We start from the raw sequence: 15,616 nt of genomic DNA on the forward strand, positions 1-15,616 counted from the left end.
GCAAACCTCTGGGCTGGGCACATTGTAACTCCTCAGTACCACCATGCTACTTTCACAGACTTTTAATAAAATTTAAAGATGTATGTGCCATTTTCATTCTTTCTCCCAGGTACAATAAAAATTTAGAAGATGCTAAAAGAATTGGGATAAAGAAAGCTGTCACAGCCAACATTTCTATTGGTGCAGCTTTCCTTCTGATCTATGCATCCTATGCGCTGGCATTTTGGTATGGGACCACCTTGATCCTGTCTCGTGAATATTCTATCGGACAAGTGCTCACTGTAAGTCATATGTGAGTTATAAGAAGAAATGAATCATCACCACAAATATCAGTGAAATTGAGTATATTGGCTTGGAAGGATATTAACTTTAGAAGAATATATTTTGAAAAACGATTGAGTAACAGAGATATGCAAGATGGCATCAGCCTGCAAGTCCATCTCCTCAAAAGGCTAAGGATTTCCAGATATGAGGCCAGACTTGCAACATAGCAAGACTGTATCTGACAAATAATATAAAGTCTTAGGAACATGGCTCAGCATTAGAGGGCTGCTTAGCATGCGGGAAGCCCTTGGTACTGGGGATCAAACTCCTGCCCTTATGCTTTTGAGGCAGACAGCGGAATCACTGAGCCAAAACCCTGGCCCATAATTTAATTTTTTTAAAGTAAAGCATAAATATATTGACATATGGTCTCTTCATTCCTGCAGGCCTTTTACCTCTTTTGTCACATTGATGTGTGAAAAACACCGTGTCTTCCCTCTTAGAATTGTTTTAGAACATAAATAATGAATATAGAATCCTTTAACCAAATACCTTCTGTGTAAACTTATGGGTAATGTAATTCTCATATGATTTAGGGAAAAATGAACAGTGACATTACTTCACCTTAACTTCTAATAGAAGCAGAAACAAGTTTTTATGTTCTATTTGACCTTCCCAGTGATCTAAATAAAAATTGTAAGTCATTGAAGAAATACAAAAATGTTCTATTATGATTCTATGATCACTAATTTACATCATTGTTTCACTGAGCAAGTAAGACCAATAATGCTTTCTTAATATAAATAAATTTAAACTTTAAAATTTTTTACATTTAAAAAATTTATATTTTTTTTACTTGACAAATTATAATTGTATTATTCTTGTGGAGTATAATGTAATTTTTGATACATATATACAATGTAGAGTGATTAAATCAAGCTAATTAACATCTATCATCTTAATATTTTTGAGGTTGAGCATTTAAAATTTACTTTCTTAATAGATTCATTCATAGGAAAATGGATACATATTGAAGATGTACTCCTAAATGAAATAAATAAGGCACACATGTGTAAATACCGAATAGTTTCTCTGGTGTGAATAATCTGCAATAATACAGAAGATTCTAATAAGATTACTGACATTGAGAAATGGGAGAAAGGAGCTAAAAGTGTAGGGAAGGTGGGACGGGTAGGGGAAGGGTAAAAAGGGAAAAGAAAAAAAGTGAGATAATGAAAAGATGAAAATAAAGTGTTTGTAGATGAGGAGGGGAGGAGGAGGTGAAGGGAGGGCAGGGACAAGGGGAAAAAATGAGAATCAAGACTTGTCATGTAGAGGTACAAGATCCTAACAATGAATGTAACTGTACTGTATCCCTAAAATATACCAATAAACTCAATTAAAGCTGGAAAAAAATATAAATTTACTTTCTTAGTTATAAATTTTAAAAATATTTTTAATATTCAGTATTCTTACATTGCCTAGCCATTTTAAAATGGAGTTAGTATGGAAACTATATAGTAAACACCAATAACTTGATGGTTTTCCTTCACATTCCTCAGGTCTTCTTTTCTGTATTGGTTGGGACTTTTAGTATTGGACAGGCATCTCCGAATATTGAAGCATTTGCCAACGCAAGAGGAGCGGCTTACGAAATCTTCAAGATAATTGACAATGTAAGTCACGGATGCCTTGTCACCAAGAGCAGATTTTCTCTTAAGCATTTATTTCGTTACCATTTTTTCTGGTTTCCCCCGAAATATCACTGAGAGGAAGTTACTGCAACTCATTCACTTACTGATCTTCTGAACGTTGATTCTGTGTAGGAGCCGTGCATTGACAGCTTCTCAACCAGCGGCCACAAACCGGACAATATTAAGGGCAACGTGGAATTCAGCAATATCCACTTCAGTTACCCGTCCCGAAAAGAGGTCAAGGTATGACGGTAACTGATTAATGAGTGACTGGACAATATGTTGGATGAAAAGTTTCTGTCTCTAAGAGCTGTGAAAAAGGAAAAATGCATGTGTGCTGTAGCCTGGTATTGAATAGCGCTGCTAATTCACGAGGCCTCTCTCTGTGTGACCTGTGGCGAAGTCTGCCTCTCCCTTGCCTCCGTAGATCTTGAAGGGCCTCAGCCTGAAGGTGCAGAGTGGGCAGACCGTGGCCCTGGTTGGAAACAGCGGCTGTGGGAAGAGCACGACGGTGCAGCTGCTGCAGAGGCTCTATGACCCCAGCGAGGGCACGGTGAGCGGGACGTGGGCCCTCAGCAGTCGCCGCTGCAGATCCTTCTCCTGCTGTGGTCTCCACTGCAAATGTGTGGACATCTGACTCGTTTTTGCTTTCAGGTCACTATTGATGGACAGGACATCAGGACCATAAATGTGAGGTATCTGCGGGAAATGATCGGTGTGGTGAGTCAGGAACCGGTGCTGTTTGCCACCACAATAGCTGAAAACATCCGCTATGGTCGAGAAAACGTCACCATGGATGAGATTCAGAAAGCTGTCAAGGAAGCCAACGCCTATGACTTCATCATGAAACTGCCCCATGTGAGTGGTTCATTCAAGAGGTGCAAAGCACAGAGCTCTGGTCCAGCAGAATCCACCTAGAGTTAGGAAGCGACTACACATTGGAGGAGTAGCCTAAGGATGGAAACCAAGCTTAGCCTGTGTGTAGCAAGGGCAGTTAGCAGTAGATACAGTTTTTGAAGGTGGGGCTATGTGTTGCTGATTTGAAAGCCTGGGATTGTAGCACCTCTGCTGATTGCGTGGTTTATGGGATTACATGTCACTTTAAAATGTGAATGTGAAATAACCTGTGCTCTTGCTCAGGCCTTTGATGCTTTTTCTGTTGTAGAAATTTGACACCATGGTTGGAGAGAGAGGAGCCCAGCTGAGTGGTGGACAGAAGCAGAGAATCGCCATAGCCCGCGCCCTGGTGCGCAACCCCAAGATCCTGCTGCTGGACGAGGCCACGTCGGCCTTGGACACAGAGAGTGAAGCAGTGGTTCAGGTGGCCCTGGATAAGGTCTGTGAGCCCGGGTCGCACCAGCTGGTCTTAAGGATAATAGCATTCTCTTGTTAATTTTACTCAGTTTGATTTATTTCTGATTGTTTTCCTAGGGGACTCCCTTACCTATCAAAAAGACCAGGCCTCCAAGGCTTTTTCTGTTTGCTTGCTTGTTAACTTTCTGTATGTTTCTCTGATCTTTTTTTTTAACATGACAATGACTATACTTTCATCTAAAAACATTTGTAAATGTTTTAAATTAATTCACAAGAAATATAAACTCGAAAGAAAATTGGTCTTCATGTGATCTTGAAAGCTTTGCTATAGAGACAACCCTGTTTTATATGTTTTAAGAGTTTATAATACTGTCAACAAGATGAAACTACAATCAGATGATTCACATTTAATTTGCAAGATTATAAGTGTCATGTTTTGACACTTGGAAATGAAAAATTTTGTATCCTCAAGAAAGAGCCAGAAAGTCTATGGTATTGTACACCTACTCCATGCATGAAGTGACATTGATTATCAACAAATTTTCACCTTTGTCTTAGTTCCTTTCTCGTTATTGGGACAAAATACCTGACACCCATAATGTAAAGGAGGAAAGGTCTGTTTTAGCTAACAGTTTTTATAGATTTCAGTTCGTAGTTGGCTGGCTCCCAAGCAGCTTGGTATGGATCATGACATGACAGGCAGGAAGTGCTTGGCTTTCCTTTTTTCCCTTTTTTCACATATAGGCTACAAGGCTATTGGTTGGTGCCACTCACACCCAGAGTGGGGCTTTTGTCTTTAATAAATCCATTCAGACATACCCAGAACTACTCTAAAGTAATTAATGGGTTAATCCAGAATCACATACCCTTAATCCAGGATCATAGACCCATGATCAACTGCCACCAAAAGCCCCACCTTTAAGTACATGAAGCTTTGGCAGATATTGAGATAATAAACCATAACAACCTTCTTGCATTTCTTGAATGCATGACTTATTCACCCTGTACAATCTGAGTATGTTTCTTCTGTGCAGGCAAACACTGTGTGCTTGGTCTTCGTATACTGCAGTAACTGGGCCACCTCTGGGAAGACAGGGAATGTACAGACCTTAATCAAAGCTGCTTTGGGACAGATCTGTCCCAAAGTTTTAAAGATAAACCCACACTCATTACAATTCTCCTCTCTCTAATAATAACATGTTTCACCTTCCTTTAAACAGCCTATCAGTGTGCTTAGTAGATTATTGAAGGAGGGAAATGCAGTTTGCTAAACATTCTGTGACCCAAACTAGAAGCAAATGGGATTATGACTGCTTCTTCTCCTTAGCATATCTGTGATTTAAAGTCTGTATTTTCCTATTGTTTCCTTATATTTGTTTTCCTGTTATTCTAAAGTGGAACCAAATGTCAAATTAGAAATAGAAACAGTTTTGAAAGATTTTATTTAAAATATTTTTCTTTAGAAAACAAATTGTGGGATTTAATTTCACATGCACTTGTTTTCTCAAAATCGCCAATGAATTGGTACATTGTTTTCTCTTTCCAGTTATTGTACTCTTAATTTTTATCATGTTTTTTCTTTTCCTTTCAAGATTTTTAAAATTGTATTTTCCCCTGGTTTATGGTGTCTTTGTGTATGTGTTTATTTTAAATTTTATTGCTTCTTACTGGAGACAGATATAGAGTGACAGTAATCACAAGCATTGGAAAACTACAAAGGTTAAAGAAATTTTGGACAAGTTCTGTCTATCTGCCTCTGCTCTTTGTTAAGCGGAAAATGAAAAGGCATTTCAAAACATTTACGGAGCACTTTCTTTCAACTAGAAATAATTATCATTTATTTGTTTATTTTGTTTATTTGTTTGTTTTTTGGTACCGGGGATTGAACTCAGGTCCTTGCGCTTGCAAGGCAGGCCACCGAACTGCTGAGCTAAATCCCCGGCCCATAAGTATCATTTATTAAGCTAAGTTCAGTGCTAAGTTTTTTAAGTCCATTATATTTTTAGTAATGAGACCTACTCTAGAAAGTAAGTAAACTGATATGCCCCCTTGGTATAAGAATAAACTGAGCCTCACTCAGGTGAAAAGAGTTGGAAAAAACTGGAATTTATAAATGGCAGAAACAAGATTTTAATGCAGGTCAATATGGTGATAAAGGCTAGAATTTGTTTTCTTATATTTACCATCTGTCTTGATCATTCAGAGAAGGTACATCATGACTCATAATCCTAGTCACCAGCTTTCATATATGGGTGTAGAGCCCTAGCCTGTGCTGTTGATTGTTCTGTGCCTGGCCTGTAAGTTTTTGTTACTTTTGATAAAGGTCTGATAATCAAATACTGTATAGCCTGATTAATGTTAAGTAAAACACTTGGTAGTGACATACACAACATTAATACATAAATGATATATGTGTTATACAATAGTAAACCATCATTTGAAGATGTATCAGTTGACTGTACATTTGTGGAGGTCAGAGACCATCTTCTACAGTTTTTCTAGTTTACAGTGTCTGAAGCAGTGGTAAATACAAACTGGGTGAATGCGTTATGTGTGTGTGATTGTTAGTGCATTCAAGAGCCAAATTTCTGCACCTTTAGGCCCGAGAAGGCCGGACCACCATTGTGATAGCTCATCGCTTGTCCACAGTTCGCAATGCTGATGTCATCGCTGGGTTTGAAGACGGAGTCATTGTGGAAAAGGGAAATCACGAGGAACTCATGAAAGAGAGGGGTGTTTACTACAAACTTGTCACAATGCAGGTCTAGTACCTCGAATTTTCTCAAATTGTCTTAGTTATAAACTGATATTGCTGTGATTTGTGCTAACAGTAAATATTATTTGATCTCATTATGTTGAAAAGTAGGAAAAATGCTTAGGGGAGTCAGGAAAAGTTGAATGTTTGTCTTAAAAGATAAGAATGTGAGAAGGATAAAAGTATAAAAGGATTAAAGGTAAGCTCTGCACTGTGGGAGCCACTAGCTGCAATAACTACTGATCGTTTTGAGTGGTGGTTGAACTGAATTGAAGTGTTGCAAGTAGAAAATGCAAGCAAGGCCTATTACAAAGAATGAGAACTCTCAATGATTTTAACCAAATTGCATGTGTAAATGAATATATCATTAAAATAAGTAATACCTTGGATATATTAGGTTAAATAAAATATATAATTAAAATTGGTTTTACCTCTTTGTTTACATTTTTTAATGTGAGTCCTAGAAAATTATAAATGACAAATGTGATTCACATTATGCCTTGAACCATATTCTCTTGTCTTCTGTGGTTCAAAACAAAATTGACTAAGCCAAATACTTATAGAATGAAAAAAAACAGATAAAATATTTGGAAGAAATATTATGTTATTTTACTATACTCAGTAGGAATCCTTTTTTTGTTGTTTTTGTTTTTTTGGTTTTTTTTGTTACAGTACCAGGGATCAAACTCAGAACCTTGCACTTGCAAGGCAGGTGGTGGTAACCCCTGAGCTAAATCCCTGGCTTAATTCTTCTTATCCAGTCATTTTTAATTTCAAGTATATCATTCCAAAACTAATACTGGTTTAATGTTATCCTTTCTTTATTATTTTGCCATACTGGGTATTGAACTCAGGATCTCGTGCTCCGTGAGGCAGGCGGCAGCACAACTGAGCTAAATCCCTGTCCCTAACACCATCGTTTCTTATTATCACTTAAATTATCATTTCCTTGCTGTCTGATGTTTAATTGTCAATTTTCATTACTTTCCTGAGTCTAACCAGCTTATGCATATTTCTTGTTTATTTTAGACAGGAGGAAATGAACTTGAATTAGGAAAAGAAATTTTTGAATCCAAAAGTGAAATTGATGCCTTGCTATCTTCAAAAGATTCAGGATCCAGTCTCCTAAGAAGATCAACTCGCAGGAGTATGCGTGCATCACAAGGCCAAGAGGGAAGGCTGAGCACAAAAGAGGAGCTAGTAAGAAAGACAGCAGCACTCTGTGTCCTGTGTCCTCCCTCGGGGCTCCTAGCTGCGTGGGCTTGCACTCCTGTAGGAGCAGGAACGAGAAGTGGTTTTTCAGCATCTTCTGTCCTGTCTTTCAGAGTGATTCGTAATGCAAAGTGTCTATGCTTCACAATCAGTTAAAATTTGAGATTAAGAAACCATATAAAATTCTATTATTTATTAGTACTTACAAATATTCTTGTCATCTTCTGAGTGCCAGGCCAAGAGTTAAAGCTTTGTTGAAACCTCATTTCTGACAAATCAAAAGGGTAGTATAGCAATCTGTCGGCATTTTTATTTGATGGGGATACCACCAAGAAGAATGTGAAATACATTTATTTTTAAATTGGTGCATAAAATCTATTGCTAATTTTTTATTTTCCATTAAGTTTATTGGTACATTTTAGGTATACTGTACAGTTACCTTCATCATTAGGATCTTGTACCTTTACCAGGCCCATCTTGGTTCTTATTGTTTCCCCATTCACCTGCCCTCTCTTCATCCCCTCCACCCATCTCTATTTACAAAGACTGTTTTTACTTTTTCCTTTTCTCATATTTTTTCTTTTCCCTTTTTTCCTTCCCCCTACCCTTCCCACTTCACCTACTCCTTTAGCCCTTTTATTCCTATTTCACATTGTCAGTTATACAATTTGAACCTTATATACACTTTAGTTTTCCACACCAGAGAAATTGTTAGGTATTTATACATGTGTGTCCTATTTATTTCCTTGGGAGTATGGCCTCAGTGTGCACCCACATAAATATAAATGTCTCTAGTTTCTCGTTCTTTATGGCTGAGTAGTACTCCATTTTGTAGAGAAACCAATCTCCAATCTCCAGTTAATAGGCAATTGGGCTGTTTCCAAGTTTTAGCTATTAAAAACTGTGCTGCTACAATTACTAATTTTTTTAAAAAACAAACTTATTGTAATGTTTTATGTTTCCTAGGATGAAAATGTACCTTCAGTTTCCTTCTGGAGGATTTTAAAGCTGAATTTAACGGAATGGCCTTATTTTGTGGTGGGCGTGTTTTGTGCCATTATAAATGGAGGCCTGCAGCCAGCATTTGCAGTAATATTTTCAAGAATTATTGGGGTAACTGGTTTATGTCTATTCTTTTTTGCATTTGCTTAGAAGTTCTGATGACAGTGACTGCACTATTTGTATTTGTACTAGTACACACTGTGGCAAAAAACATGACCTTTCGCGTGAAACCATACAATAGAAGTCTAGTTGGTGAGAGGAAAGCTGACTTTAGAAAACTCTGTCCTGGTTTCTATCCTGTTGACTTCTATTGTAGGTCCTTGTGGAATAGCTCCCTAAAATAGTGAGAATCTCAAGATGACTTTCGTAACCTGCCATCATTGAGCTCTAAGCAAAACCTTTTCAATGTCTGGTAGTGGAAAGAAAACTACAAAGCAACAGCTTCCTAAAGAAGTTGATAAGAAATGGTCACAATGGTTTTACTTTGTCTTAATGGTGGCTTTTTTGTTAAGAAAATTATAATCTGGGCAGACCTACTCTTTCTAGTGACCGACTTTCAGCCATCAAGCTGAGAACACCCTTACTATACTGCTGAAAACCTTGAGATTACCCTGAAATACTTGAAATATTCTACTGAAATACTTGAGAATGTCATATTGCTGAGTGATCACCACAAAACTTAAACCGTACGCTAACTTTTGATTTTACAGGAAAAATGCTGGATTATTCAAGTCTACTGTTCCTTGGCTAGCTCATTTCAGGTTGATATTTACATTTATGTTTTTCTGCTTATATGTTAAGGTAGGAAGATCTCAAGTTTGATGCCAGTCAAGGCATCTTATCTCATCTCTGTCAAAAAATAAAAATAAATGATCAAGAAATATAGCTTAGTGTGAAGCCCTGGGTTGACTCTCTAGGACTACAAACAAATAAACAAACAAAACCCAGTATCTTCTTTGTGCCAAGTATTTTTTTTATACTGAGAAAATAGCAAGGCCCCAAATGTCTGATCTCTTGGAACACGTACGCTAGGTCAGGGTGCAGCAAACTTTTCCTCCCAAGGGTAAGAGAACAAATACTTTATGTTTTCAGGCCATGTGGTTTGTGTTGCAAATACTGCCTGGGTATTGATGATCCACGTTTGGATCTGGATCCCCTAGGTAGTGGGCTGGCTTCATCCACACCTTTGTAAACAGTGAACCTAGCGTCAGATTGCTTGGGTCTGTATTCTTGTGTTATCTCTTGCTGGCTGTGTTACCTTGAGGAAGTTAATGTGTCACTCCGTGCTGCAGACTCTGCTTGCAAAATGGAACTTTCAGAGATAGTTGTGAGAATAAAAGGAACAGTATACATGAATTTGTTTAGAGTAATGCCTGGCACAGAGAAAGAACACAGTGATCTTTGGCTATTTTTTTTTTTTTAATGACTAGTCCAGAAAAATTCATTTCTTCTAAAATCCTTTTTGAAGTAAAATATGAAGTTAGGATTGGATCTCTCTAAGGAGGCTGATTTGGCTGTGTGAAAGGAGATATGTTTGTGTTGTTCACAGTTTTCCTTGAACCCAAGACATTCTGTAGCTCTCCTCACCACCTTCTAGAAAGGTTCCCAGGAATGGTGCTAGGTGAGCTGGCTGCTCTTCCCCGTGGGCTCTCTAACTGGCCATTGTACAAGCAGTGCTGGTTCACACCTCCTTTCTTTCTGCAAAGCCTGGGCTGAGTAACTGAACACTTCCTGTGATCACCAGATTTTCTCCAGATGCCTTGAAATAGCTTGAAGTATCCCCCAGTAAATCGCCACACAATGCAGCTCTCACCAGGGGAAGAGGAACGTGTTTGATTTCCACTTTACACAGGAGGGTAGCATTCAGTACTCCAGAGGTTACCTGAGCAGGCGAAGCACTGGGTCAGTGCGTGAACGACAGGCCCTCTCTTGGTCTCTAAGGAAGGCAGAGTACAGGTAGATGCCCGGGAGACTGGCTTTATGGAGGCCAGTTCTCATTTCCGGGGTCCTGAGGCTCTCCCCAGCGCAGACCGTGCCAGACCAGTGTGAGTAAACTAACAGCCTTCAAATATTTTCTTCATAGGTGTTTGCAAGAAACGATGATGATGAAACCAAACGGCAGAACAGTAACCTGTTCTCACTATTGTTTCTAATCCTTGGAATCGTCTATTTTATTTCATGTTTCCTGCAGGTAAATGTGTACATTTTTACTTTTCTCATGGTGGGGGCATCTGTAAACATCTGTGTAATTTACCCTTTAGTTGAATCGCCCCTCAGTGAACTTGACTGTTAGTTGTTCTGCATTCTCTGCCTCCCTTGCTCACTCATCCTCCCTCTCACCCCCTCCCGTGTGGAGATATCGATGAAATCTGGGAGTGGACTGTATGCTCGTGTTTAATGATTGGAAATCAAAGTAGGGAGTCAAACATTTTTGAGGAAGTTCTGGATATGTTTAGATGTAGGCACTGCTGGTCAATTTTAATATGCAAAGAAATGTTTTCCTGTATTCTAAAATCAACAGATTAAACTCCCTCATTCAACTTTTGATAGAGGAAAAAACCTCTTAATGAGGGAAGAATGGCAATCCTCAAAAACTGTAGGAATTATGTTTTGATTCAGATTTTACAGGTTGCATATCATTTGGCTGAAATAAAACTAAAAAAAAGAATTAAGCACTCTAAAAATTAAGTAAGGTAAGGAATTGTAAGTTTGGTGTGTTACCTTTCTGTCCTTGTGACCATATACCTGAAAAAAGTAGAGAAAGAAGAGAAAATATACTTTATCTATTTTTAAATTTTATATCTATCTATCTATCTATCTATCTATCTATCTATCTATATTTTTGGGGGAGTACTGGGGATCGAACTCAGGCCCTTGTGCTTCTGAGGCAGGCACTGGAACCACTGAGCTAAATCCCTGACCCTATTTTTAAATTTTCATTACGATGTTTAGAATACATAATGAGTACATTCATAATGGCATTTAGTAGGAGTGTAATATGTATTTATTCTTTTCACTTCCCTTTCTCTCCCCCAGGCCCTCATTATTTTATGTTAATTGTTTTGGGAATGGTACCGGGATCAAACTGAGGCCCTTCAGCTTGCAAGGCAGGCAGCTGCACCACTAAGCTGAATCCCCAGCCTAAATTTTTTGAGATTTCATATATTCTAGATATTAATCCTCTATCTGAAGAGCAACTGGCAAAAATATTCTTGTATTCTATAGGCTGTCTCTTCATGTTGAGTTTTTTTTCTGTCCAGAAACTTTAAATGTAATGTGATACTATATGTTGTTTCTTGCTGTTATTTTCTGATTATTGGTATTCAGGGAATCTTTGTCTATGCCTGACTTCAAGTGTTTTCCTTTAGTTTCAACATTTTGGATGTTATAATTTTCTATTCCCCATTTTGAATTCATTTTGATATAGGGCACCAATAAGGGCCTAATTTCAATCTTCAATGCATAGATATCCAGATTTTGCAGCACCATTTATTTTTTGTCTCATTGAGTTTATTGGTACATTCTAGGTATACAGTACAGTTACATTCATTACTGGGATCTTGTACCTCTACATGACAGGTCTTGGTTCTCATTTTTTTCCCCTTGTCCCTGCCCTCCCTTCACCCCCTCCTCCCTCCCCATTTACAAACACTTTATTTCCATTTTTTCATTTTCTCATACGTTTTCTTTTCCTTTATTGCCTTTCCCCTACCCTTCCCACTTTCCCTACACCTTTAGCCCTTTTCTTCTATTTCATATTTTCAGTTATCTCATTAGGATCTTATGTACTATTATAGTTCTTCACACCAGAGCCATTTATTTGTTAAAGAGGCTATCTTTTCTCCAACGTATAAGCAATGATTGAAAAATACAGTGAATGTTGAAATTAAACAAAATTTATTACAGTGAAAGATACTCCAAATGCCCTCTCCTACTTCAAAATATTTATCCCATCATTCTTGCCACTGTCTAAATTATGGCGTATAATGAAAAGTGAACACTGCTCGTGAGCGCCATCCAGTGGAAGGACAGGCTCATGAAAACATGGTGCATCCTCATCTTGTTCACTGCATCTGGCACTGTGCAACGTCTGGCTTTTCCCAAAGGCGAAGTGACCACGAAAGGTGAATGTTTTGAACCAACTCAAGACATCAAGGCAGCCATGACAGCACAACTAAAGGCATTCATGAAAGTAAGACTTCCAGAACTGATTCAGAAAGTGGCAAGAACCATGGGATAAGTGTGTTCAACTGAGGGTTAGGCTTAAAGGGGCTTTAGTGGCAATGTGTTTTACTGCATTCATTTTTTCTATTCAACTTCACATTGCATGTCTTTGGTCCCTTAGTCAATAATCAAATAGCTGTAATTCTGTAGGTTTGTTCCTGTGTCCTCTGTTCTGTCTCTGGTATGTGTGTCTGTCTGTATTTGTACCTGTACCATCTGGGTTTTGTTGCTGTGGCTTTGCATTGTAACTTGGGATTCAGTATTGTTAATGACACAGGGCATCCTCAGGGACCCTGGAGTGTAGTTGTTCTGTGACTTCTCGTGCCCTGAAATAGCTTGGTCTCAAGCAGTCAGCCCCCTGTCAGCATAGATTCTGGCTGTAGCACTGCAGTATATGGCCAGTGCCGCATTTGCATGCTGCTCCAAAGCTGGCCCGCTGTGGAGGAGGAGTCACTTTCACACTAAACCCTCACGATGGATTTACAGATCACGATAACCTTGGGTTTCTTCTGGCTGGCACTGCTGGCCCATTGTTTGTCACTAGGGCCGCTAGCTCCAGGCTTACTTTGTACTTGAAGAGTTGAAACGTCCACTTCCCATAGCTGGCTTCACACTCCTGACTGCTTCAGATTTTCACTGCCTCATGTTTCTTTTTCTGTGATCTTTAGGTTTTGTGTCGCCTTTGTTTGATTCTGAAGCTCACTCTCTCTTTGGAATTCAGCTTCTCATTTCTCACTGGTCTCTCTTCTCACTTGCAGATTCATGCAAAGGAGACTTCTTTCTTATTCCAGAATTTTACCTGAAACCCAGACTTTGGCTTTTATCCACCAGGAAACTAAGAGCTTGATGCCTTTATTGTCTGTATCTCTTATGGGCTGGGGTCACCATGATTCACAGTTTTCTCAGATTGCATTACAGTTTCTTGTACAACAGGACCTCTTTTAAGGAACTCCTGTTCATTTCCACAAGTGTCCCGTTAGAGGACGCATGAGGTGGCCACCCTATTTCCCGTATCCCCTTCCTAGGACCCAGTTCCAGCTTTCTGAGCGATAGACCCATGTTCACGGGGGAAACAAGTCGGGCTGAAAGAAGGGGGCAGAGAGACATTCCCAATAAATAAGTCTCTGGGTCACTTCGCCCGTGACACTGGTGGCTGAGTCTCTGACGATCCTCCCGTGTGACCTGTTCTTTTTCTTCACAGGGCTTCACATTTGGCAAAGCTGGAGAGATCCTCACCAGGCGGCTGCGGTACCTGGTTTTCAGGTCCATGCTCAGACAGGTATGCCTGCTGAGGGCTGACCCAGGGACGTGTGGGACACCCTTTGAGTCCCAGCGCGGCTTCCGTGCTGCTTGTCCCTCAGTGTCATCTCCGGGATGGGGCTGAAGTCTGCGGTGTGTTTACTGCAGGGGAGCACACGGAACTGCTCTGCTTTGACATCCGTGCAGTCTGCTGACTGGATTTGCCCACAGCTTTTGTCTCCGCATTTATAGGGAGTGTAGGCAAAAGTGGCCTTCGTTGCCCCTTCTTTCCCTGCTGTCTTTCTTTCCTCCTCCCAGACCCCCAGGATCCTGCATCCTGTTTCTTACAAGTTGTACTGACTGTAATCTTCAGTTCTACAACTCCCACCTTACACCATGGCTCATTCCTCACTTCCTCATGTCTGTGGATCTGTAGACAACACACTAACTCCAGCTGGAGTGTTCCTAGCTCACAGTGACTTCGTGGAATGTCTGCCACAAGCTGTTAAGTGGGAAGAGCATAGGAAGGCCTTCTGCGTGCCAGCAGTAGTACTGCTTGCTAGGCGTTCGCATCCGGATCGTGTGTGTCCTAGAGAGAGTTACTTTCCACTGGGGAGGAAATTAAGTACTTGGGAATACTAAGGGGCAAATTCATGAAGGCTACAAAAATGATAAGCTGCTGCGTTAATGCAAATCATCAGTGCAGGTAACCCACTGGAGATCGTAGGTATCTGTGAGAGATGCAACTCAGACTTCAGCTTCACTATTTTGTACATGTGTATTAAAAAATATAAACAGTTTTACAAATAATCCTATTTAACGTTGAATGTCACATTTTGATCTAGAGGAGATTTAAAAAATACGTTTTCAATTTATTTCTTCCACCTTGCACTACAGTTAATTTCTTGTTCACCTTCTTCATTTGGATGTGTAGAAAATGCCTCACAGTTTACCGTTTTCCCCTTGAACTTTTCACTCTGTTCTCCCCTCTCTGCCCTTCTTTGTCCATATCAGTAATTGATGGCACCACTCTGCAGGTCACCCTGGCTGAAAACCTTGGTGACTCCTCTCTGTGCCTAACGTTGCAGCAGCCTCCTACCTGGTTTCATCATCCCAGCCTCATTCTGTTTCAGTAGTTTCACTCGTAACAGGCAGGATTGTTCTGCTAAAATACAAGGTAAAGCACATCCCTGTGTCCCAAACCCGCCAGCTAGATGTATATTGCAAGGTGAAGACTGGAATCTTTAGTTATCTAAAGGCCGACGTGACGTGTCCCTCCCCTACTTCCCAAACCCCATCCCTGACAACTTCTGTTACACGGAAACCCTACATTGTATACCTTTGTCCCTCATGCAGTATATACGCCACTCTTTAGATCGTTGTATGAGCGAGAGAGAGTTACACGAGGACAAATCTTTGCAGAGGGAAAGGCATCTTTTACAAATACACAGAAAATTTGTTTTAGGTTCCTGGAGCCGGTAAGGGTTTCTTGCTAGTGTATGAACCGATTATGTGTGGCTTTGCCCAGGGCCTTCATGGTGTGTTTCATGCTTTCTTTGAATATACTCGTGCCGTCCTTCATTTAGGTCTCTGCTGAAATGTCACCAAAGAGAGGATGTCACCACAGAGAGTGTGTTTCCATTCCCTCCTCAGTTTCTCCAACAGCATCTTCCCTCGCTTCTTTGTTCTTACCCTGCTGTATGTCTCTTTATAGCATTTTTACCACCTGAGCTGATCTATGTATAGGTAATTATGCCTTCTCTCTATAAAACCTGGACTGTATGAATAAACAGCAAATTTACTGTTACTCTTCATTGTTCTGCCCAACATGTAGAAATCATGGTTGGGACAAAGAATTGTTTCAAGAAGTGTCTTTTAAAATTCATGTAATTTTTATTAGTGTGTGTTTGTG

The 15,616-nt window shown here is 39.6% G+C and overlaps 1 protein-coding gene and 1 pseudogene across 1 annotated transcript in view; both read left to right on the forward strand.

Annotated features, from left to right (window-relative positions):
• LOC104868217 (ATP-dependent translocase ABCB1) overlaps positions 1 to 15,616 on the forward strand; it is a 301,331-nt gene that overhangs the window by 36,584 nt on the left and 249,131 nt on the right. The gene's annotated exons all lie outside the window — the stretch shown is intronic.
• The window catches only part of LOC104868250, a 67,033-nt pseudogene that overhangs the window by 31,957 nt on the left and 19,460 nt on the right, over positions 1 to 15,616 (forward strand).

This window comes from Fukomys damarensis, unplaced genomic scaffold, assembly GCF_012274545.1.
Source record: "Fukomys damarensis isolate Sample0158 unplaced genomic scaffold, DMR_v1.0_HiC HiC_scaffold_4, whole genome shotgun sequence".
In the NCBI taxonomy this organism is placed as follows: domain Eukaryota; kingdom Metazoa; phylum Chordata; class Mammalia; order Rodentia; family Bathyergidae; genus Fukomys; species Fukomys damarensis.